Below are 26,794 nucleotides of genomic sequence, written 5' to 3'. Positions count from 1 at the left end.
AAGAGCGACAGATTCATGAAAATAAAAACATGTAAAGAAAGAGGAGGGGAATGATATCAAAAGTGCTGCCACTTACTCTGCAGTAAGGACCTCCAAAACTTCTCTTTTCCATAAAAACAATAAGAACACTGGCCAAAATGGTCAGAATCAACTTTTCCCAAACTCTGGAAACTAACAGGCTTCCAGAAAACTGGAGAACATCTATTCAAGAAAAACAGCTGAATTTCAGTATGAATAGTGAGTTCTATAGCATTTTAACTTGACCTAGTTCCATTCCCTGTTCTCTAACTCTGTGATAGAGTTGAAAACTAATAGCTGCATTTGCAGTGAAAACCAGAAGGCGGGCAGCCACCAGAGGGAGCAAAACTGGGCTAGAGGTCCTACAAAGATTCCAGTCCCTAGAAATTAAAATTATTTGACCTATCTGGTAGTTCCCTGAAAGATCCCACTTCTCTATCTGAACTGACATGGAACTCACTTGGAGATGGGAGAAAATCAGCTTTCCAGAGTTCCCACATTCTATCACTTAAAATGGTCAGTTTTCAAGTGAATCTTACAAGACATGAAAGAAACAAGAAAGTTTGACCCATACACAGGAAAACAAACAACAGAAAGAATTCCTGAGGAAACTGGATTTACTAGATAAAGACTTAAAACCAGCTATTTAAAAATACATTGAAAGAACCAAAGAAACCATATGTAAAGAACTAAAGGAAAGTACGATAGTGCTGTCTCAGCTAATAAAGAATACCAATAAAAGATAAAAACTCTATTGAAAAAAATAGAACCAAACAGAAATTCTGGAGTTTAAAGATATAATAACTCACATAAAAAATATACTAAGTGGTTCATAAAATACACTAAGTGAGCAGAGTCAGCACACTTGAACATAAATCAAAATCATCCAGTCTGAGGAGCCTCAGAGACCTGTGAGACACCATTGGGCATATGATGGGATTCCTACAAGGAGTGGAGGGACAGGCACATATTTGAAGAAATAACGGCCAAAAACTTCTCAAATTCGATGAAAAACAGGAATCTACATGAAGCTCAACAAACTCCAGGTAGGATAAAATAATCAAATTGCCTAAAGCCAAAGAGAATCTTGAAAGCAGCAAGAAAGAAGCAACACATCATGTACAGCTGACCCTGTCATTTATAGTAGTTACATTATGTAAGGTCATCACACAAACTGTAATTTGCAAATACTGAATCAATACTCTTAGAAGACACACAGAATTCAATTCCTATGAGTCTCTGGTCATAACATTTTCATCAGTCAATACACAACCTTGTTTTATTTGTTTCTCTTTAAACATCTTATTTAACATATATTGTTGATTCATTAATATTGAACTAACAACCAACAGGACTGTACCTCATGCCTTAATGAAGCTTATCTAACACATGTATTTTATCTATATGACACATCATAGCTTTCTTAGGCTTAGGAACACTTGACAGCTCTTTAGTACTATGCTTGGGGGCTTTTTAAACAGTGAAATTGCCAACATAAAGCATAAAAATGCAAAAACCATGGCATTGGATAGATTATGAAATAGACACCTTACAATCTAAGAGTTGAAATAAGAAGGCAGAGCATCACCTTGTTTGACAGCCACAGGGGTGTGCACACTGCGCAATTCAAAATGTTTTGTTACTCTGCACATGTCCAAAAATGACCATAATAGCTTCACAAGCTCTGATTTTGTATCACAAATAAATTTTAGTCATTAAGTCAATCCACAAATATAGAATTTGAGAATAGTGAGGATAGACTATACAAATATACTACCTGAAATACCTATATTCCCAACATAATGGGGTATACCTCTTCTCAACAATTTAATATACAAAACATCAACCTTTGAAACAAATAATCACAGAGTTAATGAACATCTTAAAAGATACACAGAGGTTGCTCTTTAAATACTGAACCCTGAATATACTTAATGTAATATATCAACAGTTCCATTATGTGCAACCTGTCAGGATTTCATTGATTTAAAAAAAAAATTTTTTTTTTAACGTTTATTTATTTTTGAGACAGAGAGAGACAGAGCATGAACAGGAGAGGGTCAGAGAGAGGGAGACACAGAGCCTGAAACAGGCTCCAGGCTCTGAGCTGTCAGCCCAACGCGGGGCTCGAACTCACGGACCGAGAGATCATGACCTGAGCTGAAGTCGGCCGCTTAACCAACTGAGCCACCCAGGCACCCCTCATTGTGATTTTAAAAGATTCAAGCCTATATAAGGTACAATCCATCTGATATTTAGAAGTGTACAGTTTATATAGACAAATTTATGCTTTAAGAGAACAATTACATCTGGTGAATCATTTACTCCTTTTCCCTTCAAGAATGTATTATTTAAAAATTTTAATTTAAGTATAATTAATATACCGTGTTATGCTAGGTTTCAGATAGAAGGAATGTATTATTTTTTCAAATAAAAATAATTTTTCTAAAATCAAAACAAGTTGGGGGATTGTGTTATTAGTCATTAAACATTTTATTTTAGGGGTGCCTGGGTGGTTCAGTCGGTTGGGTGTCTGACTCTTGATTTTCGCTCAGATCATGAATGATCTCGCAGTTTGTGGGGTTGAGCCCTGCATTGGGCTCTGTGCTGACAGCATGGAGCTTGCTTGGGATTCTCTCTCTCTCTCAAAATAAATGAATAAACTTAATATATATACACACACACACACACACACACACAAATAAAAAGACTGCTGTTCTTTTGTTTTTTTGTTTTTTTTTTTAAAGGGATGCCTGGGTAGCTCAGTCAGTTGGGCGTCCAACTTCAGTTAAGGTCATGATCTCATGGTTCATGAGTTTGAGTCCTGAATCGGGCACTCTGCTGTCAGCACAGAGTCTGCTTCAGATCTTCTGTCTCCCTCTCTCTCTGTCCCTCCCCCAATGGCACGTGCATGTCCACGCACGCTCTTGCTCTCTCTCTCCAAAATAAATTAAAAATAAACTTTTTATTTTAGTGCTAAGTTCACAGTGAAAAAGAATCACTTAACAAGCTAAAATATGTATTAAAATCTCCTCATTGTTTGGTTTGCACATAGCTGCTTCATCAAAAAGGCAATAACCAGTGCTGGTGAGGATGCGGGGAAATTGGGCACTCACACATTGCTAGTAGGATTGTAAGATGGGACAGTACTTTGGAAAAAACAGTCTGGCAGTTCCTCAAAATGTTAAATATAGTGTTACCACATGACCCAGTAATTCCACTCCTATGCACATACCCAAGAGAAATGAAAACTGTATGTTCACACAAAAACCTGTACATAAATGTTCATGGCAGCATTACTCATAGTAGCCAAAAAATAGAAACAATCCAAATGTCTGCCCACTGATGAGTAGATGTGGTATAGCTATATAATACTGGATGTATATATATTACATACATGTCAAGGAATGAAGTACTGATACAAACTAAAATGGATGAACCTTGAAAACACTGCTAAGTGAAAGAAGCGAGACACAAGAAGCCACATGTTATATGATCCCACTGATACGGAATGTTCAGAACAGGCAAATCCAGAGACAGAAAGCAGATATGTAGACTGGGGAGTTACTGCTAATGGGTACAGGGTTTCTTTTTGGGGTGATGACAAAGTACTGAAGTTAGATAGTGGTGATAGTTGTACCACTGTGAATATACTAAAACACATGGTATATAGACTATATCTCAATAAAGCTTTTATTTTTAAATGAATTTTTAAAAAATGAATTTAAATAATAAATCTTTCATTGCCATTTTCCTTTCGTAACTTCTCATTTAACAGCAAAAGGTACATAATAAAAAACAAGTTTCCCAGGGACACCTTTATTTTTTTTATTTTTTATTTCTTTGTATTTTTTAATGTTTATTTTTCAGAGAGAGAGAGACACACACATACATAGAGCGTGAGCAGAGGAGGGGCAGAGAGAGGAGGAGACACAGAATCTGAAGCAGGCTCCAGGCTCTGAGCTGTCAGCACAGAGCCCAACGTGGGGCTCGAACTCACAAACTGTGAGATCATGACCTGAGCCAAAGTCAGATGCTCAACTGACTGAGCCACCCAGGTGCCCCAAAAACAAGTTTCCCAGGGACACCTTTAGTGCCAGCGTTAGTCTCTTTTTCATACTTCATTAGAAAGCTGTACTTAAATGCTGCTAACCAGAATCTAGAAACGTCGGTGCCAAAAGGGTCCATAAAGATCATCTAATTTAAGCCCTTCAATTTACAGATGAGGGGGAAAATCCCAGGATGCTGAACAGCTGCACTAGACCATAGAGCGCCGGGATCAAACTTGGGTGTGTGGATTCTCAGAGCTCCGAACACATATGTGAATGTTCTGTTCTGAACTATTCCAACCGGCAGACAGATTAAGCTATGCTGTAGCAACAAATCCTGAAACAAGTGGCTTAACCTGACAGATTTATTTCTTGCTCACATGAAGTTCAGCATGGGTCTGGCAGCCCTTCTTCAACTTGTCGTGACACGATCAGAACTTGTGTTTTCCAGTCATCTCAGCACAAAAAAAGGAACTCAGACCTACTCTTCACTACTTCCCACTGGAAGCAACACACATCACTTCCCCTCATGGCCCTCTGACTAGAATTAGTCACATGGTACCAATGTAATGACAAGAGAGGCTGGGAAATGTAGGGGCCCATATGGAATATTGGGTAAGCATTACCATCAGCCATGGCTGACAACCCAGCCTTGCTGGGTGTTGTGTAGTTCTGACTAGGTGGTGGATGCAATTTTGATCCCACACAGGAGAGGCTGTTTGGTAACACAGAGTCCTCAAAGATGCTTTCCAGATGCCAGGTGATTCCCACATGGGCTGCTCCGGGACATGGTTTTGTGTTGTGTATATGTATGTGGAGTTGGGGAGTGGAAGATGGGGGGGGGGGGCACGGGAAAGGTCATAGACTCTTGAGAAACTGATGAAAAAACACTCCTAGTCAAACACATATCCAAAACACTGAGGTCTCCCTTCAGTTTTGGAATTGGAGCCCTAGGTGAAGAACCACCTGCCCTCCATACTCCCCGTGCCTCAGTGAGAACCTGTGTGTATAATCCCTTCTAACAAGACCACTTAAGTCCCACAGTCAGGTGGGTTCTTCCCCAGGCAGAGAGAACACACAAGCCCCTTAAAAAGATGAAAACTGGCTTTTACTTATTCTTAACAGATCTGTTTGTTCCTGTGCTGATCTTTGCTATAATAAAACTAGACAGTGTTGAATTCAAGGAAATATGATGGAATTGAAATAACACTCAGGTTCTATCGTTTTCAAACAGGATTTTGCCAAGAGCTAAGAAGCAGGAAAGGTGGTGACATCCATTTAAGGAGTTGTCTTCACGGCAGTGATAACATCCCCTGACAAAATACTGTTGGATGGGTGATGGGTACCTGAGATCCATCAACCATTTGCTCTACTGTTGTGTATGACTGAACATTTCCACAATAAAAAGTATAAAATGCACACAGACATGCACAGAAGCACCTGGATATATCCCTTTTGTTATTTTTTACATAAAATTCTTCTCAACGCTTAATGTTTTTCTAATGCTTTCACCCCATATTTATCTGCCTGAAGGGCTAAAATATGTTCAATCTATTTCAGGACATTTCTGTATTTTCTTACAAAGAATTTTCACTGGGAAAATATTAATCACTTATGAATCCATTATTCATATGCATTGTGGAAGTCAATATACATTGTGAAAGACCTCAGTAGTTAGTTGTAGCCAAGACTTGTAAGATTTAAGTATTTTATTCATAAGTTTTAATGATGCCCAAGATTTACAAACACATAGCTGAAGAGGACATTTTAGTAGATAAGTCACGTTTTTTCAACACCACAGTAGTTTGCTAAATTCTCAATAGATTAAAATTGAACCCAGACCTGATTATGTCATTTAAAACCTTCCTTTCTGCAATCAAAGTCATCAGCAATTTCTATTTCAAACAATAACAAAGAACATGCTTGAAACTAGACAAAGTATAAAAAGAGTTTTCTTATACTCCTGATATCAAAAATGGTTTGGTCAGCCTGAGAAAATCTGAAAAGCTTCCCTTTATAGAGAGTACAGTGGATAAGAGAGTGACCTTAGGGACCGACTAACTGGGTGGGATCCTGGCTCTGCCACTTACCAGCTATGTGACCTTGGCAAGTTCTTTAACCTCTCTGTGCCTCAGTTTCATCATCTGTAAGATAGGGATAATAACAGTAACTACTGTTATGAAGTTAAATGAGTTTATACACATAAAGCACATAGAATGACACCTGGCACATACTGAGCACTAAATGATGAACTTGTTATTGTCATTCCCATACAATAAGTGAGAGTAGGCAGGCCTTGTTATCTCTGTTCGTCTGGAGAAAAGTACAGACAAAAGTCCTGGAAAGGTCCCAACCCCGGAACTAAGTAGAAATCTACGTATCCTAGGGCAGGAGGCACCACATGTTTCAACGATGTGATAGCTATGATTTGGGAATACAGAGAATAATTATAAATCCATTTCAGTCATTAGCCAGCAGAGAAATGGGAGTAAAAAGCAGTCCTGTTGTCTGCAACGGTATGGCACAAAGTAGCTTCACTTCAGAATGATGGGCTAAATAAATAGGCACACATACTTACCTTCCCACTGGCCCCAGATCCTAATGAAGTAACCATAAAGACATTGACAAGGGAATCACAACACAACAGTGATGAGTAGGGCTGAGGGATATAGTCTATTTAAATGCTGGCCACTTTCCAGAAGATGAAGAGAAGGCAGAGGGAATTATATGATACAACAGACCACAGCCGAGCTAAACACTTCCCAGAACACGCAGAGCCAAAGGCGGGCAGAGGGACAGAGCCTTTTTTCCTGGAGGAGCTGTATAAACACCTGGCTTTGAGTCAGCAGGTACAGAAGTAAGGAGTGGGAAATAGGTTCATCAACTTGATCTCCATTCTTCTGATGGTTGGTCACTTAATCAGCTAACTCCTCCTATGGCAAAAGGACTGCTGGAAAAACAGGAACCTTTTCTCAATTACCTATATATATCATCAACCCAGTTCTTCACTGATAAGGATCATCAGACAGTAGACTTAAAAAAACAAAACGAAAAACAAACACAAAAAACAAAAAACCCCTAACAACCAGAGGACACAAAAGGACACCTAGGATGAAAAGCGGATTGGACTCCAGAAGAAACATAGATTTTGTCCCTGAAAAGAAATTTTAACTGGTATCCTTAGAGAGATATCAGATAATGTACCCTTAAAACAAAAGCAAGCAAACCATAAAGGAGGCAGAAGGAAGAATTCTTGAAAATAAGAAATATGATTGCTAAGATGAAAAACAAGGGAAAAATAAAATGAGAGTGGAGTAGGGTGCAGGAGGTATGCACACACATTTGCTTATGTATAAGCAATAGAAGAATAAATCAAAAACCAATAAAAATGTTACCTATGTGGTACAGAGTAAACAAGGGCATGGAAGAAAGCCGTTCATTCTCTCAATCTACCTTGCTTTATAGTTTTATCTTTAGAACTAAGTAAATATTTTGTACAACTAAAAAAAGAAAAGTAAATCAAAAAGAAAACAATCCCTAAAAAAAAAAAAAAAAAAAAAAAAATGAACCTAAACTATCAAATAGTGTGGCATAACCACACAGAGAAGGATTATTTCAAGTTGAAAACAGTATTTTTACTGTAACTCTTTGGTGTTACTGCCAACGAAGGAGAACAGACACAAATATAAAATCAAAGAAACAAAAATCCTTTAACGATTCATCTGATTTTGAGATATTAGCCTGAAATCATGATTTACCTTTTTCTTTCCAAAATATACATGTTTACTTTACTAAAAAGACCTAGGAGGATTCACATCTCAGTTGTAATGAATGTCCCTAATACTACTTCCCACCCCCAAAACCAGAGCTCCTTAAAGAAATGGCTGATTCTAGATCTGGGGTCAGAAACAAAAAAGATAAGCCAGGAATTCTTATCAGGCCAGGCAGCAAGGAATTCTTCTAATGTGACTCCTGTCAAAAGGACTCAGACTCAACCTGAAGAATAAGCTCTATTAATGGCCAATAATGGGACAATTTAAGTATACTAAATAAATAAATACATACTCTCCTAGAGCAAAATTCATTAAATATATAAAAATTAATGAGCTTGGACTTGGCAATGACTTCCTGGATAAAACACCGAAGCATAGGCAACAAAAGAAAAAAACAGACAAACTGAACTCATCAAAATTAAAACTATTGTGCATCAAAGGACACTATCAACAGAGTGAAAAGGCAACCCACAGAATGAGAGAAAATGTATGTAAATTATACCTCTGAAAGGGGATTAATATCCAGGATATATAAGAACTACATACAACTCAAAATAAAAAACAAAACAGAAACAAAAACAAAAACCCCAAACCAAACAATCCAGTTTTAATACGGGCAAAGGACGTGATTAGAAATAAACAAATGGCTAACAAACACATGAAAAGATGCTCAACATTACTGATCATCAGGAAACTGCAAATCAAAACCACAATGACATACCACCACAAATCCATTAGGGTGGCTATTATAAAAAGAAAAAAAACACACAGAAAATAACATGTTCTCAAGGATATTGAAAAATTGGAACCCTAGGCATCACCAGTGGGTATATAAAACGGTACTGTCGCTGTGGAAACAGTACGATGGTGCCTCAAAAAATTAAATGTATAATTACCGTAAGATCCAACAATTTCACTTCTTGATATATACACAACAAAAGAAGTGAAAGCAAGAACTTGAACAGATGTTTGTATGCCGACGTTCATAGCAGCATTATTCATAACAGCTAAAAGGTGGAAATAAGACGAATGTCCATCAATGGATGAGTGTAAACAAAATTTGGTACCACCATAAAATGGGATATCATTAAGCCTAAAAAGGAAGGAAATTCTGATACATGGTTCAACATGTTCATCCACGTGGCAAGCTACTTCTCTAACTTGTCAGGCCACTGTTCTACAGAAACCTGCAGTGGTGGCAGTATCTGGGTACTTAAGTGCTACAGGGAAGAAGGCAGAGATAATGGTCCCTACTTCCAAAGTCACAGCTAGGTAACAGGATCATCAAACACTCTGTTTCTCAAGCTCAGGTGGAGAGTGAAGAGGACAGGTGGGTGGAGAGTACAGTGCTGGTGATTTCTCTGGGGAGCCTGTCCTTTATCTTTTATATCTGTTTACAGCATCTTTCACTACGTGCACGCACACACATGCACACCTAATTTCTGTAGTCAAATATGTTCATCTGTTCTTTCAGTGTCAGGTTTTGCAACTTAATTTACTTGCCAAAATTAATGATCAAGCGTAGATGAACCTTTCGAAAAAGATATATAAATGGCCAATAAGCATACAAAAAGATGCTCAGCATCATTAGCTATCAGGGAAATGCAAGTTAAAACCATGATACCACTTCACAGCAACTGAGATGGCTTTCATAAAAAAGACAGACAATACCAAGTGCTGGTGAGGATGTGGAGAAACTGGACTCCTCATATACTGCTTGTGGGAATGCAAAATGTGCAGATACTCTGGAAAGCAGTCTGGCAGTACTTCAAAAGGTTAAAAATAGAATTACCACATAACCGAGCAATTCCACACCTACGTATACACCTAAGAGAAATGAAAAACATGTCTACGCAAAAAACCTGTATATGAAGTTTACTATTCATAATCGTAAAAACGTGGGAACAACCCAAATGTCTATCAACTGATGAATGAACAAAGAAGATGTAATTTAGCAGCCATCCAATGGGATATTATTCAGGCATAAAAAGGAATGAAACATTGATACACGCTACAACACGTATGTGCCTTGAAAACGTTATGCTAAGTGAAAGCAGACAGACACAAAAGGCCACATACTACAGGACTGCATTAATATGAAACATCCAGGATAGACGGATCCATTGAAACAGAAAGTAGATTAATGGTTGCCTAGGGCTGGGGGATGAGAAGAATAAGGAATGAATGCTAATGGGTACAGGGTTTCTTTTTAGAGTGATAAAAACATTCTAAAATTGATTATGGTGGTGGCTGTAGAATTCTGAATGTACTAAAAATCACTGAATCATATATTTTAAATGGACGAATTATAGAGTATGTGAGTTATATTTCAATAAAGCTGTTATAAAAGAAAAAAAAAAAAAAACATGAACCACTCCATAAACAATTCCCTCTTCAAAGAAAAAAATACAGAATATTTTCTCTCCTCTCCAGTCTGTAACAATGTAAATCTAAATCTACCCTTGATAATGTGGAGACGCCACAGGAAATTCTTCAGGGAGACTAGTGAAGTTATTGTCTGTGAAGTTCAAAGCCCAATCATTTCCATGTTTTTTGTCAGTTCAGAATGACACAAGCCATATTTAGAAATGCACTCCAGAAAAATGCTTTGAAGAATTTTATTCTCAACATTCATGAATTTAAAATATCTATCCAGGCAAGAGAAAATGCCCGAAAGATTCAGTTCTTTGTTCTCTGAGTCCTAGGACTCTACTTTTTTTGGCTCCCCTTATCTGTTATCACACTAAGAAGAGTGAGGCAATGCTGACTGAGGAGATGTTAGCTCTCCTAAGCTCCACTCCTGTCCCCCTGGCCATTCTTAGTGGCCTCTTTGAGCCACTCGTCCCCTGACAGACCTGAAGCACTATGGTTCCCCCAGAGTTCTATGCTGTGCCTTGTCTGTTGCTATTATCAACATATTCTCCCTGGGAGGATCCCCAAATCCATCTCTCTAGCCCAGATCTTTCTCCTGTGCTCCTGATCCCAAATATTCAACAACCTTCCGGACAGGTCCTCAAATCAAGTGCCCACAAACAACCCTCCCCGTCTTCCATCGCTCCTTTCCTGTCTTAGTGAACGTCATCACCGCCTACCTACTGGATCCACCATCTCCACCTGTGAGCCAGACGCCTGGGTGCTATCCTCTACTCCTCACTCCCCTCTACAGCTACTTAATCATTTAGTCGTACCCTTCCTGCCTCCTTAATAGCTCTCAAGTCTTTTCTCTTCAATCTTTATTGCCGATCCAGAGTTCTGATCTTCTTTTCCTCTTGCTGGAATTACACAGGAACCTCCTTCCAAACTCCTGGACTGCTCCATTCTGGTTGCTGTGTCACTGTTTTAGAGCCAATTTAATTATCTACTCTGCTGCTTGACATCAGTTATGGCTGTCCACAACGCTTCCCAGCTGTCTTCCCCCACCCCACTGCCCACCACTGTCCAGGTCTTGCTTGTGCCATCTTCCCTCTTACCATCTACGTGCTCAGTTCCCTCTGCCTGGAAAGCTCTCCTGGTTTATACTCACTTCTCTTGGATGTCTAACTTAGAAATCACCTCCTCTGGGAAGCCACCTTGGCAAAAAGTGAGCTAGGAGTCCCTCTGTGTGCTACTGTAACACACTGTTTTTGGCCACGTCTTAGCATTATCTTTACTGTATTGTAACATACTGCATCACACTACCAGTTTGCGTGTTTCCCTGCCACCTCCAACGCTCGGGATCATGGAGCTCATTCAAGATATTCAAGAGTGCTAAGTACACTGTAAACATTCAACAGGTATTTGATGAATGATCAGTACATCCTCAGTATTTATTTAATGGTGATTTTTATACAGTCAGTGTTGCTGCCCACAGAGGCAGTGGTTAAGTGCTAGAAATAAGGCTCTGCTTAAAAAAAAAAAACAACAAAAAACAAAAACACAACTACCGATGACATGTCATGTTCACACAAGCACTCCTCAACAAAACAAACCATTTATCAAGCGCCGACAATCTGTCAAGCATTAAACCAAGCTTTAGCTACATAATCTCATTTAATCCTTGCTAGAACCCTAAAATAAAAACAGCTGACATGAACCAAGTGGGTATTCAATACTAGGCTTTGTGCTATGCACTTTACATGTTATTATCTAATTTAATTCTCTCCATGACCCTGTGAGGTAGGTGAAGCATCTAAAGAGGTTAAGTGAGTTTTTCAAGTTCTTGCCACATGGCTAAGGTAGGAGTCACCAAGAGAACTGGGTTTGGGGCCTGGCAGTCTGCTGCCAGAGGCGGAGCTCTCCACCGCACTATCCCACCTCTGTCAAATATCTAGACAGCAACATTCTGTTTATCACTCTTAGAGAATATGGCTTAAAGCTGTAGTCTTGGAAGTGACAGGAAGTTGAGCTGGAGTAATGAAAAGTAAAGAGATTTCTCTTTAGGAGATCACACCCATATCTATTCTTGATGACACCCACATTCAACTCTGGTCAAGACCCCTCTCTCCCTCTCTCTCCCTCTCTCTCTCTCTCCCTCCCAGGACTAGACCCATAAGACATCTCCTCAGGTCCTTCAAACTATACTTAGTCATCCTTCCACTCCCTGCTCCTCCCGCTGTATTTACTGTCTTGGTTAAAGGCACCTCCAGCCATGAGCCTAAACCCAAGATGTTGCCCCACGTGGGCCCTGTCCTGGTCCCTTTGCTTTCTATCCCTTACATTCCATCCCACCAATTCTGTTCACCTGGTCTACAGCAACTGCTCCATAAATGTTAGCTATTGTTACTGCTACATGCAGTAGCCTCTAAATGCCTCTCATTTTCTTCTTTATACATGCAGTAGTCTTCTGGAGCAAGCAAGACAGGACTGAGAGAGAATGCTTGCCGTGAGGACCAGAAGCCAAGCTGTCAGATGCTCAGACCCAGCTCTTTCAACTGAAGTACGCAGAAGGGAAGATGTACCTCAGCGTTGGAACCCAACATTGTATTTTATTCCATTTTGCAAAAGTAGAAGTCAGCATTCAATCCTTTAACACAGTGGTTCTCAACAAGTGGAGGAGAGGATACTTCACACACATACACACACATACACCCACCTCAGGGGACATTTGGCAATGTCTGGAAACATTTTTTGGTCATCACAACTGGGGCAAGTGCTAGGGGGTAGAGGCCAGAAATGCTAACTATCCTATGATGCACAGGGCATCTCCCTTGTTCATCCAAAGACAATTACCCAACCCAAGATGTCCACCTTCCGTGTTCAAGTTACCTAATGTGTAAAAAGTTACTTCTCTCTGGGAAGAGGATACACACTTCCTACATAAGTTAAGCTATCACAGGTCCACAATACAGTAAGAGTTATCATGGGAAAACAAGTGGGTAAATGCTAAACAGTGGCTTAAAAAACAAACACCATTATGAGTTCAGGGGAAGGAGAACACCACAAAGGCTGAGGCACTCTTCAAAGATCTCAGAGAGCAGACAGGGCTCTTTAGTCCCCTCCGAGCCTGCCAGTCAAGGCTCCCACTAAGTGACCAGAACCCACCTTTCCAGCCTTACTTGGAACAGGTCCCTTCAGCCCACCCTCTGCTTCTGCCGGACTGTTCACCCAGGACAGCAGCTGGGCCACGACGTCCCGCTCCTACTGTTATAATGGAGAAAACCTCTCACCTACTGCACAGAAGTGCTGCCCTCCTACTGAGCAACACCACGCCACACCAAGGGTAAGGAGGACACGTCATCATCTCAACCCAATCATAAAATCAGGTTCCTGTGATTCCTACAGGAAAGAGGTAGCGAAAAGACTAAGGTGGAAAATGTTTTAAATGGCTCAGGCCCTAAGGCCTTGTCCTCTGCCACCCCAAATCAGTGCTTAGCAGCAGCCAGCCAGGAGCTGCCTCATTTCCTGTAGTTGCTCGGTAAAAATAGGAAGTGGGGGAGGAAGTTCGCAAAGCAGAAACAAAAGTAATCACTGCCTAGCTTCCTGAACACAAATCACTGAGCAGGGAGGGTATCATTAAAACATCAAAATGGAAAGGCAGGCACGGAGAGCCAAAGCCAGAGGAAAGGAAGTGACACTTCTGGGTCCACCAAGCCCAGATTATTTCTGTGCCCAGGAGACTGCCCCCAAATAAAAATATGTGCAAAACTGAACACTAGCCTATTATACGGACACAGTTTCCATGGAACTAATGTTAATTAGTTAAAGAATGTTAATTTAAAGAATCATGCAAAAACTCCAGAAACATTAAAGTTCTATCAGAGTAAAACATGTCAGTGAAAAAGTTTTAAGGAGGCCAAGATTATTTTTTTTTTTCTGTTCAAGAAATGACTACTAAAACTACTGTTAATGCAAAACAAAAACTTACTGAATAACTGATCAGTTGACAAAATCCGAAATTCATGTATCCTAAAGTGAGCTATGAAAACTCAAGGACATAGGAAAAAAAACCCCTACTAAATAGAAACTCTAATCAATGTTCGAATTTACAATAGTTAAAATAAAGATGTTACTATACCCATCCCACAGCAACACCTTGAACCCTGTGTGTGAATGGTGCCTGAGTGTTCCAGGAACCCAGGATATCAGTGCCTGTGGTCAGGAGCTTCTGGTCTAAGAGGGGAACTAACTGTCTCCAGACGGTGATGTCTGACTATCTCCTGTCCTGACACTTGCTCTGTAACACTGTAACATTTATCACCACAAAACAGGACATTCCTCTACAATAACAAAGCAAGTTGTCATTAGTGGGTCTGAAGAGCTTTTTTTATTTAGTAATCTACAAACAACTGATAATTTAAGCAGAAGAAAAAAATTTTCTAACCATAAAGTCAACAGAGTTGAAATTCAGTTTCAAAATAGCACAGGCAAAAAAAAAAAAAAAAAAAAAAGAAAAAAGAAAAAAGAAAAAAGGCCAAATGTGTTACATAGTCATATAGATGAAGGGCAATTTTGCTTAAATTGAGGGTATTTTGGGGGTGGGGAGAGAAAGGAAGATCAAAGACTAGTTTATTTTTTTTAAGCTTATTTATTTATTTTGAGAAAGAGAGTGCAGGAGAGGCAGAGAGGGGGGGAGAGAGAGAGAAAATCCCACACCGACTCAGCACTGTTAGCACAGAGCTGACATGGGGCTTGATCCCATGAACTGTGAGATCATGACTTGAGTCGAAACCAAGAGTTGGACACTCAACCAACTGAGGCACCCAGGCGCCCCAACACTAATTTATTTTTGTAAACAGCATATGAATAAGTAGAAACGTCAATGAAATGGATGGTAATCACCATATATTCAGTTTCATACCAAGAAAAATGGTGAAAATTTAATGGGAAAAAAAATCCATTATGGGTCCTCATGAGGAGAGATCTAGCTAGGTATTGAATTTTTTCATAATAAATCAACCTACTGTATCCTAAGACTTGTGTTTAGTCTTATAAAATCAAAAGAGTAACTCAAAAAGCTGTTGCCTTTAAAACAAAACAAGGATAGAAATTTTGAAAGAATTTTATTAGAGGAACACTCTGAGCCAAAAAAACTTTATTCAACAGAAGTCTTCAAAAGAAGGAAAAGCAGGGGGTGGGGGCAGCTGGCAAAGCCTTGCCAAGAAAAGGTTTATCTACAAATAACTACCACACATCACCAAAGGATAAATACAGTTAGCTCTGAAACTTCTGAGAAAGTCTGCTCAGGTAAAACCAGGTTTTTATTTATAAACTAAAATGGTTTTGGACCATTAAAATTTTTCACATCAGGGGCACCTGGGTGGCTCAGTCGGTTAAGCGACCAACTCTTGATTTTGACCCAGGTCATGATCTCACGGTTCATGAGTTTGAGTCCTGCATCTGGCTCCATGCTGGCAGCACTGAGCCCGCTTGGGGATTCTCTCTACATATCCCTCTGCCCCTACCCTGCTTGCACATGCTCTCTCTCAAAATAAATAAACATTAAATAATTTTTTTAAATAAAAAGTATTGAAAAAAAAATTAAAAAAAAAATAAATAAATAAAAAGTATTGAAAAAAATTTTTTCACATCAAATGCAGCTGAGCACTATGAAAACATTCACAACAACAAATTTTGCCAATGACAGAAATTCGGGTATAAGTCAAGGAGAATGACCTAAAGTCCATCTTTTTTCTGAACTGAAGTATAGTTGACTAAAGTCAATCATTTTTTAAAAAACACAAACACTGATGTAATTTTTTGAACCCAAATTGTTAAAACGGTCCCCCAAATCTACATCTATTAAAAACCTCTAGTTTATTTTTATTAGTATATTACGTGAAAAAGCCTTGATCCACTCAGCTCTGTTTGAGCCTAGTTTTAGCAGTTGTTATTCGCAAAGTTTCCTAACATAAAAGCAAGCTGAACTAATGAAAATTGATGTACCCATTAGAAAGTTATTTAAGAAAACTTAATAGTGCTACTCATTCTTAACAATTTGCACTGTGGAACCTATTTAAAATTAACCTCAAATGGGGAAAAACAAGTATTTATCAAGAAACTCATATACAAATGGGTAAATCAAACTGTAATCTATAAATTATTTCTCTTACTATGGAGAGGAATTACACAGATTTTAGATAAATATGCTTCAGATTCAGGACCGTTTCTGAAAATTTAAGGCACCCTTGAAAAATTTTATCAGTGGACAATTACCCAGCTCCTGCCTCCAAGCTGGGAACACTGCCTTCAATTCTGCACACCCAGCAAGCCTTCCCAACTCTCAAAAAGAACCACAAGTCAGAGTCAAGGCAGAGGGACCCCATTCTACCTCACAAAATCCCAGCAGGTCAAATAATTAGCAGTGAGGACATTTAAGAAGCCTCCTCTCCATCCCTCCCATTCTCCCCAGGCAGGGAAGACAGCGGTAGAGCAGGCCTGCAGTGGCTTACTACCAGACTGACTTCCAGGCTCCGCCATTTCTCCAGGCCATGAGCCCTCACATACTCGAGCATTTACTGAGGCCCTACTATGTGCACGACACCGCTCCAGGCACTGGGGATACAGTGATGAATGAAACAGACACAATTCCTGTACTTGAGGAGCTTCCAACCTAATGGGAGAAAAAGCTCATGCTTTTACCTTGTAGGTAAGATGCTCCAATACAAAGAGATTTCCTGGAAACAGGCACTGACAAAGTGCAAGTCATTATCTGTATGGGTTTGGGAGTCAGACTGACCTAGATATGCATCTTTGTTCTCAGTAATTATCAGTTGAGTGAATGGCACTTACTAATCTACGCCTCAGTTTCTTTGAACTCTATGCCTCAGTTTCTTCAGTCCAGTGGGGAGGCCTAAATCCATAAACCACAGTACCTGGCACAGCTTGAGTCTCACTCAGGAACTGCAGCTATCCGCTCGGAAAGAGGCTGGGCACCAGTCAGAAGGAAGCATTTTATCTTCTAGTGAAATTCTTCATACTGCCCTACTGTCAGTGAAAAAAGCAAACTTTTCCTCCTCAAAATACCACAGTTACAATATTTTTCAAAAATAGTACTTACCTTCCTGCTGCTCTGGCCCCAACTCTCAAAGTCCTGGCAACAAACTAAGAGGGCTGCCCTGTGTCCTTCAGAGGGAAGGTCAAGGCTCCTCCCATTTCCCTGCTCACCACTCCCTTCCCTTCGGCCCCTAGCTGAAGGACGATGAGCCAGGACTAGGCTGAAGAGGGGGACTGACTCACATTATGAAGCACAGGGATGTGGCTGCATTCTCTGCTACTCTGAGACTCAGGGGCAGGACAGGTCTTTGGGAGCATGAGAGAGGGACCACTTTTGACTTCCCTGACCAGGTTACCGCAACCTGCAGCACTTGAGTCTGGGAGCCAGGCCAGCTCTCCTCTGCCAGTTCTCTCAGGCATCCACCTCTAGGACCTGGGGGGTGGGGTAGGGGAAGACTGGGATTCCCAGGTTCCCCATTGTAATTACCATCTTGCTAGCACCTAATCCCAAAATTATTTCTAATATGAAAATTTAGATTTTTTTCCAGGTAATATCTAGATCTAATTCTGCACTCAAAAAACTACCCCATTAACACTCTTTGCAACTACCAATTTGAAAAACCACATATCAGACTGTGGCCCAGACACAAGGGACATAGTCAAACAGTTAACAACAACAAAAAAAAGTGATAGCATCTAGGAATGAATCCTAGAAACAGACTCAGTAAATGTAGACGCCTGTATCCAAGACACTCACTGGCAGCACTGTCCACAGGCATCCACCTGGAAGTAGCCCACGTATTCTGCATTAAGGGATTCATCAAATAAATTACACAGGAACACCTACATCATGGCCATTTCAAAGATCAAGGTACATTTCATCAAACCTAGGATGTCATTTATAAATCATATCATTATTTTATACCTGCTAAGAAAAACTCGGCCATATAATGACGACCTGCCATCACACGCTGTATCCCAATTTCAGGCTCCCTTCAGCCTCCTGCCTGTCTCATTTCTCTGTCTGTCTAGGGCACAGATCACCCTTGAAACAAGTCCCTGTGTTCCCTTTTCTCTCATTTCACTTTTTCTAGCAGTTGCCCGTATTTAAGATCCACTGTTTGGATGAAACCATTGTGGGCCCCTTCAGTTCCCAGAGCCTGTCGTGAGCTCCTGCAGCCTCCACTGCCATTGCTTTTTGTTAGCTTCCCTTTCTGCATGAACTGCAAGTGCGCAGCAACAGGGTGGCCCCATCTTCACATGCACCGCAGTGCACAGTACAAGGCCACAAGGCCACACCACCACCACCACCACCACCACCACAAAACACATCGGTCAGGAACTGCTCTAAGGACTTCACAAGTACTGACTCATTTACACCTCACTGTAACTCCGGGAGATAGCTAATGCTGCCTCTCCCATTTTCAGACAGGGTAAAATGGGGAAAACAGAGGCTGTGTGACTTAGAGATTAATGACTAGTAAGTGGCAGAGGCAGGAACGGAACCCAAGCAGTCTGGATAGAGTCCTTGTTCTCAACATCTATGCTACATTCCCCCTCTTAATGACTGCTACATACATGGCAAACATTTAAAAATTTGCTTTTATTAACTTTTAATTGAAAATATAATACACATATACAGTGAAAAGGAAATCACACAAAAGAGTATGTGAGAAAAAGCTAGTTCAGTCTAACAGCCTAGATTTCTTGGGCTTCATCCCAAACGCAACCACTGTTTCTTTTCTATCATTCCAGGAATTTTTTTCTACACTTAGAAACCTATTTCATGGGGCGCCTGGATGGTTCAGTCAGTTAAGAATCCGACTCTTGATCTCAGCTCAGGTCTTGATCTCAGGCTTATGAGTTCAAGCCCCATGTTGGGCTCGGTGCTGGGCATGAAGCCTACTTAGAAAAACAAAAAACAAAACATTTCATGTGTACCTCTCTCTCTCTCTCTCTTTTTTTTTTACACAAATGGGCCCAAATACAGTGTTCTGCATCTTGCCTTTTTCACTGAATGACATTTCTCCAAGCTTGATGCATATCTGCACCTACACCCTTTTTTATTCAATGCTAAGATACACATATTTTCACATTTTAACCCAAGATGGTTCATAAAGTCAGAGGATCTTGATGGGGGTGGACTTCATCAGGAAATACATGAGTCACAAAGGCTTTTAAATGTACAAAAGATACCAAGTGTTAGCCTTGCAGAGATGTGCAGACTGAATCACCCACCAGGCAGAGACCAACCAGCTGACATTCCACATGTTACTTCTCCTGTAATATACCTCTCTACTTCAGGGGGTTGTTGTAAAGACTAAACAAGGTAATATACACAAGACACATGGCACCAAACCTGGCTACCACAGTGAGTCTAAGGGATTAACATAATACCTGACACACTGTTAGTGCCCAATAAGTTACATATTGTTCTTAATTGTTTCTTCCAGAGCTGGCTCCACTTTCCTCTCCAATCTCATTTCCCTCTACTTCCTTATTCGTACCTGCCTACCCTTTACCCTAAAATTCTACAGCTCACATACCTCAGCCTGCTCACCTCTACACCTTTGTGCCTGTCACGGCCCTCCCTAAAAGTCCTTTCCCCTCACTGTGGTGCCGAACTAACGTTCTCCTACAGTATGCAGCTCAAGCCCATCCTCCAGGGAATCTTCCCTGACAACTGCAGGTGGATTCTCTGGAGGAACGGTTTGGGAAAATTGTATCTATCATGGCTACCCCTTTTGGTTCTAGGTTTTGTCAGTGCACCCAGGAGCAAGCTGGTCCAGGGCAACTGATTCAGGTCACCTAAACTCAAAGATGACTATGTACGAACCAGAGGGCTAGTTACTAAGTTTATAAATACCCATGAAAGCTAATATTTACTGAGCACTTACCAGATGCCAGGCAGCAAAAAGGAAAGTACTACTATTATCCCCATTCTACAGAAGGGCAAACAGAGATTAGCTAGCACCCCAAGACCAGGATCTGATCCGAGCAGTCTGCATATGGAGCTCTCAGCCATTCATAATCTCTTGTTGGCAGGAAATCTCCATGTGAAGCCATGTTCTAATCAGAAGGTATCAGGAGAATGGAAGCAAAGCAAGGGAAAGATTCTCCTGGGTAGAGGCATCAACAGAGATGCACCCATCTGCTTGATGGTGCAGAGGCTCACTGAAGGACTGCACACAGCTCCTCTGGCCAGAGTCCCCAGGCAGTCCTACAGACATATCACCAAATTCCTCTCTTGGATTCACCACCCCAATTTCCACAGACGGCATCCCAACCCTCTCCTAGAAATGCAGTCTTTCTTCTGAGGATACAAAATTAAGTTTAAGCAATTCTGGCTACAAACACATTCCAATCATGCCTTCTTGGGGTTATAGCTGGGTCATTTTGGTTGAACTTAAAGTTTTCCCTGAAATTCTCCAAACTACACTTACAAAAATGTCTCTTGGTTTACATCTTTTCTATAGATAGCTCTTTTATTCTCATTTCATTCACAGATGATCACTGATTCATTCAACAAACACTTGATTGTTCCCAGAACACTGTGTTCTAGGTCCTGGAGATAATAGCAGTGAACAGGACAGGCAAGATCTCTGAAACCTGGTGGAGCTTATCATGTGTCCCCCACTTCTAGGCACTTATGACACTTTATGGCAATTGCTTATTTGGCCTTCTTGTTCAGGCTGTGCCTTTCAGCTCTGTATTCCAATTTTCCACAACAGTAACTGGCCCACACTGTGAGTACTTCATAACTGTGAGTTGACTAAATTAATCAATAAAATCACTGGGTCTGGGGCACCTGGGTGGCGCAGTCAGTTAAGCGTCTGACTTCAGCCAGGTCACGATCTCCCGGTCCGTGAGTTCCAGCCCTGCATCAGGCTCTGGGCTGATGGCTCAGAGCCTGGAGCCTGTTTCTGATTCTGTGGCTCCCTCTCTCTCTGCCCCTCCCTCGTTCATGCTCTGTCTCTCTCTGTCCCAAAAATAAAAATTAAAAAAAAAAAAAAAAAAAAAAACGTAGAAAAAAAATTTATAAAAAAAAATCCCTGGGTCTCATCTTTCTCATCCAGGGTAGGACCAGATTATGTCTGAAGTCCCTAAGAGTAAACATACAAAATCTAAATCATGTTAAAGGGACAAAAAGCAAACCGCAAATACAACTCCAATCAAGAAGGAAAATGGAATGAGATAGGTCCTTACAGTCATGAAAGACAGGCCACCTTGGGAAGCAGTGAAGGGCTCCCTCACCTGGAGAAAGCACAGACTGGAGAACATGACCAGGGGTCTGTTGGAGGTACGGAAATGACTTGCAGTAAAGTCTGAGTTGGGGTCAATGTATGGAGACAGGAGTGAGGGGGTGAAGTGGTTCTCTGCCTAGATCTCATACTGGATGAGTGCAAAGAAGCACTGTTTTGGGGGGAAAGAGGTAGAGTCATGAAGCTAGGCCTTGGAAAATGCTCATAGACAGATGTGGGACGAGCACCAACAAAGACAAGTGAAAAACCACAGTCACAAAGTTTAAGAAAAGGACTACAATAGCTCCAAGTCAAAAAGGCCAACCAAGAGGAGACTGACAACAGCACGAAAATCTGGCTTACCATGCCAAATATTTATGGTCAAGGTCAAGGGAAAGGAGTAAGCAGCAGCCACTGCATCTATCGATTGGGCCTCAAGAGCAGTTTCAATAGAGATAAACACATTTGAAACACAACCCCTCACTCATTCAGGCTCTTAGTGAACTTATACTAAGAGAAAAAGGCACCCCCCCCACCCCCCTTCCCCGGCCCCACCGTAACTCCAAAGTAAAGCTATTCCTTACTCAAACCAACATTCTTTGTCCAGAGAGGAAGGTCATCATTTTCCACTAAGGACGAAGTCTCAGGAGGGAAAGAAAGAGAGTGGACACCCAACCCATGGGATGCCCCAGCCGACTAGCTCTTACATACGATTATTTTCCTACAGTCTTGGAAGCACCACTTGACATAAAGCTTCTGGTGTATTAGGCTCCGGGATTGAAATAGAATAAACATTTAGTAAGATTTCAGCAGAATCATATGCAACTTGTTTAAATTTTTTTTTTAAAGGATGCTTAAAACATGCTGTCTTCCAAAAATCCAGAGATAATTTTAGATTGAAAAATCAAGGCTTGCCAAGGGAATCTGAGAGCTTTTCTATCTTGGTCTCCAATGCTAACCTACGTATTCGTGTGCAAAAATAGAGGAAGATTAGAATCTCAAATGCCAGACTGAAAAGTTGCCACAACAAACCTGAACTCTTCATATGGAGTTTGTTATCCTGTCAGCAAGAAAGCAAATGAAACAATAAACTAAACTTTTCATTTTTAAAGAGAAAAAGAAAAGAAAAGAAAAAAAAAAACACCACACCTAAACATGAAATATTTCCTAGCCTTGTAAAGGAAAAATTATTAAGAAAAAAGAAAAATACTGTGAACGAAATTTAAAAACAGTCTTCACAAAATCTACATATCAAATTTGTGAGTAGTGTCTTATAAACACATACTGAGAACTTCAGATCTAAAATATGATAAAACGGCAGTCATAGCTTATTCAATAAAACTGGGTCAACTAACCATTTGGAAAATATTTTCTATCTTACACCAAAACGAAATTTTGAGTAGCAATTTTTAAACTGAAATTTAAAAAATAATCATAATAAAACCATGAAACGAGAAGCAAAATGAATGGAAGTTTTTATAACACCGGGACGGAGAAGAATTTTTCCAACTTGTCAATAAAGGAAACAAATATAACCGATTTTTTTTACACGAAGGTTACCTTTGACCTCATTTGTAAATTTATCCTAAAACAATCAGACGATTCCTTTTGGCAAAATTATCTCGTGATGTGACCAACTGGGAACAATCTACCTATGTACCAGCAGGGCTTTAAATTACGGTGTGCAATCAAGTCCACAGAAGTGACAATACAAGTGAAATGCGTTGTATTTACTGACATAACCAAAATGTTAGCAATGATCGTCACTGAGTGGCAGGCTGGCGGATGACTGTCATTTGAAAAAGTATTGTCACAACACTTTTTGTGTTGTCTTGAATGTGAGGAGAATGAATTGCTTTCATAATAGGGGTGACGGTGCGGGAACAAGCTTTTTTCAAATCGGGGTCCCCCAACCTGAGTGTTCACCTGGCAAATTTTGTGAGGAGTATGAACAGAATTCTTATCATGCCAACCAGGCGTGCTTCTTTCCTCGCACCGCGCGGAGCAGGAAGACACACCCCTGACCCTGCACTCGCCCCACAGGCGTGGGTCCTTCAGCCCCCAGCCCTGCCGGGTCCCCGCAGAACCTCCCCCGGCTCGACTGCGCCAGCAGGCTCCGCGGGGCCGGAAAATCTTGTCCCTCGGTGGCCCCGCACGGCCGCGAAGGTGCGCGCAGCCGGCCAGGCAGCCGCGGGGCGGCGTGAGGGCCGCGTCCCCAGCCAGTCTCGGCTGACCCCGGACTCCCACAGGCCGCCGTGCCTCCGCGGACCGCTCCGCCGGCTTCCGGGAACGGGCGCCGGCGCCAGCCCGACCTCCCCGGCCCCGGGGGACCGAGGGAGCGCCCCCCGCCCCTCCCGTCCAGCGTCTGCGGAGTACCCCGGCGCCCCCAGTCCCGGGCACGAGCCATGAGGCCCCTCCGGGCTTCCGTCCGCCCGGCCAGCGCCCCCAGAGCCCGGCGTCCTCCACAGCGGACGGGCAAGGGGCGGGAGCCCACGGCCCCGCGCCCCGCGGCCCCGAGCGGAGCGGCTGTCCGCGAGCTCGTCCAGTCGCCAGTCCCGGCCCGCAGCCCACCGGCCACCCACCAGCCCGCCCGCCTGCGCCACGGAGTGCCCGCTCGCGCCCGTTCCTCACCTGCGACGCGCCCCGGCCCCCAGCACACCGCCCGGACCGGCTGTGTACACCGGAAGTGACGTCTCCAGGCCGGCCCCGCCCCCGCCCCAGGCGGACGCCGGAGTGGAGGCGGACCCGGGGGCTCGGAGCTGATCCCCGCTGCGCGAGCCGGGAGGGGGCGGCCCTGAGCTTCCTACCCCAGGCACGGAGGACCTCCCTGTGGGACCGCTAGGGTGGGGGCTAAAGACAGTCGGCCGGAGCTTGCAGGGCCACCCCTGTCCTCCACTGTGGCTTGGCCTGTGGGCGGGAGGGGTTAGCTACGTCCTCACAGACTTATTATTGAAATAGATTACTCAAATAATGAGTGCTTACTGGATGCCACGTCCTGACAGGCACTGTAGGAACAGGGTAATGCCCTCACTCTCATTGGTTTATTCTCTAGTGGAAACACAATAAAATTGCCACAAATACGCACGATGAGATAGTGCCAATTGTGACAAGTGGTAGGAGGGGAAAGTGAAAGAGGGAGGGGGAGAGTTCCCTGACCTAGTGTAGGAGGGTGATCAGGGAATTATTTGCCCAGGAAATAGAACAGGAGTTGAGGTCCTAAAGGAGAGAAGGAAGAAACAACTTAGAGAAGCAGAGAGGAAAGCATGTTAGGGCAGAAGAAACAGCAGGCGTCTTCAATGTGTGTTCGAGAAACTAGGATAGTAAGATTTTGCCTGAGAGCAGTGGGAAACTAGTAAATTTAAAGCGAGGGATGATTTTACCATGCTTGTGCGTTTAAAGGGATTGCCTGGGGGCGCCTGGGTGGCGCAGTCGGTTAAGCGCCCGACTTCAGCCAGGTCACGATCTCGCGGTCCGTGAGTTCGAGCCCCGCGTCGGGCTCTGGGCTGATGGCTCGGAGCCTGCAGCCTGTTTCTGATTCTGTGTCTCCCTCTCTCGGTGCCCCTCCCCCGTTCATGCTCTGTCTCTCTCTGTCCCAAAAATAAATAAAAAAAATAAATAAATAAAATAAAGGGATTGCCTGGACTACAGTTGCAGAGAAGGACTATAGAGGGGGAGGCAAAAGGGGATGTAGATTTCTACACCCATGTTCATAGCAGCCTTTTTCATATTAGTCAAAAAAGTGGAAGCAGCCCAAGTGTCCGTTGATGGATGAGTAGATAAAATGTGGTATATCCATGCAATGGAGTACTATTCAGCCTTAAAAAGGAAGGAAATTCTGACATGCTACAAATGTATGAACCATGAAGCATTATGCTAATAAATAAGCCACTCACAAAAGGACAAATATTTTATAATTCTACTTATAGGAGATACCTAGAATAAGCAAGCTCATAGAGACAGGAAGTAGAATGGTAGTTGCCAGGGAATAGGGCGAGGGGAGCATGGGGAGTTTGTATTTAACGGGTATAGAGTTTCAGTTTTGGAAGATGAAAACTTCTGGAGATGGATGTGGTGATAGTGCACAACCACCCCAAAACTATACAATTAAAAATGGTTAAAATTGTGAATTGTATGTATATTTTAGATAGCTAGCTATCAGGAAACTATTTCAATTGTCCAAGCAAAAAACAATTCTGATTTAGATCAGGGCCTCCACATTTTTCTTATTGTTCTTGAACTTCTATCAGCAAAAGTTTGACTACTATCTAGATTTTATTAATACATACAAAAATACCTCATTCTAATATGCTTCCCTTTATTGCACTTTTCAGATCCAGCATTTTTTACAATTTGTAGGTTTGTGGCAACTCTGCATTGAGCTAGTTATTGGCATTATTTTTTCTAACAGTATTTGCTCACTCTGTATCTCTGTGCACTTTTGGTAATTCTCCCAATATTTCATGTTTTTGCATTATTATTGTATTTGTTATGATAATCTATGATCAGTGATTATGACGCAATGAAAACTCAGATGATGCTTAGCATTTTTTAGCAATACAGTATTTTTAAATTAAGGTATGTACATTGTTTTCTTTTTTTTTTTTAATGTTTATTTTTGAAGGAGAAAGAGACAGAGTGTGAGTGGGGGAGCAGGCAGAGAGACAGAGGGAGACACAGAATCTGAAGCAGGCTCCAGGCTCTGAGCTGCCAGCACAGAGTCTGACGTGGGGCTTGAACCCACAAACTGCGAGATCATGACCTGAGCCGAGGTCGGACGCTCAACAGACTGAGCCACTCAGGCACCCTGTACATTGTTTTCTTAGACATAATGCTGTTGCACACTTAACAGACTACAGTATTATTGTAAACAAAACTTAAAAGGAACTTTAACGTTTATTTTTGAGAGAGAGAGAGTGTGAGCAGGGGAGGGGCAAAAAGAGAGGGAGACATAGAATCAAGAGCAGGCTCCAGGCTCTGGACTGACAGCACAGAGCCCACGCGGGGCTCGAACCCACAAACTGTGAGATCATGACCTGAGCTGAAGTCAGACACTTAACTGACTGAGCCACCCAGGCGCCCCTAAACATAACTTTTATATGCACTGGAAAACCAAAAAATTCACTTGACTCACTTTATTGCACTATTAGCTTTTTTACAGTGGTCTGGGACCAAATCTGGATTATGCCAAGGAATGCCTATATATATCCACTACACTACTAGCATACTATTTACATTATGAAACATAAATAATTTTAAAGGATTAAAAAGAAAATCTATATAGAAGTTCTAACATTTTCTTCCT

The 26,794-nt window shown here is 41.7% G+C and overlaps 1 protein-coding gene across 4 annotated transcripts in view; it reads right to left on the bottom strand.

Annotated features, from left to right (window-relative positions):
- Positions 1-24,175, bottom strand: part of GARRE1 (granule associated Rac and RHOG effector 1) — an 83,565-nt gene extending 59,390 nt beyond the window's left edge. The window contains exons 1-2 of one of the 4 annotated variants that reach the window (XM_047835435.1): positions 24,124-24,175; positions 6,158-6,211 (exon numbers count right to left, since the gene is read on the bottom strand). The gene's annotated coding sequence lies outside the window, so the exon portion shown is untranslated. Of the gene's footprint in view, positions 1-6,157; positions 6,212-17,315; positions 17,340-24,123 lie in introns of those variants that run through there. The other 3 variants (XM_047835436.1, XM_047835437.1, XM_047835439.1) reach the window with 3 other exon arrangements.
- Between the last annotated feature and the right edge of the window lie 2,619 nt (positions 24,176-26,794).

The sequence above is a fragment of the Prionailurus viverrinus genome, chromosome E2 (genome assembly GCF_022837055.1).
Source record: "Prionailurus viverrinus isolate Anna chromosome E2, UM_Priviv_1.0, whole genome shotgun sequence".
Lineage (NCBI taxonomy): Eukaryota > Metazoa > Chordata > Mammalia > Carnivora > Felidae > Prionailurus > Prionailurus viverrinus.
The sequence above is the reverse complement of the archived record's forward strand: the minus strand, read 5'-3'. Positions and strand labels throughout refer to the sequence as shown.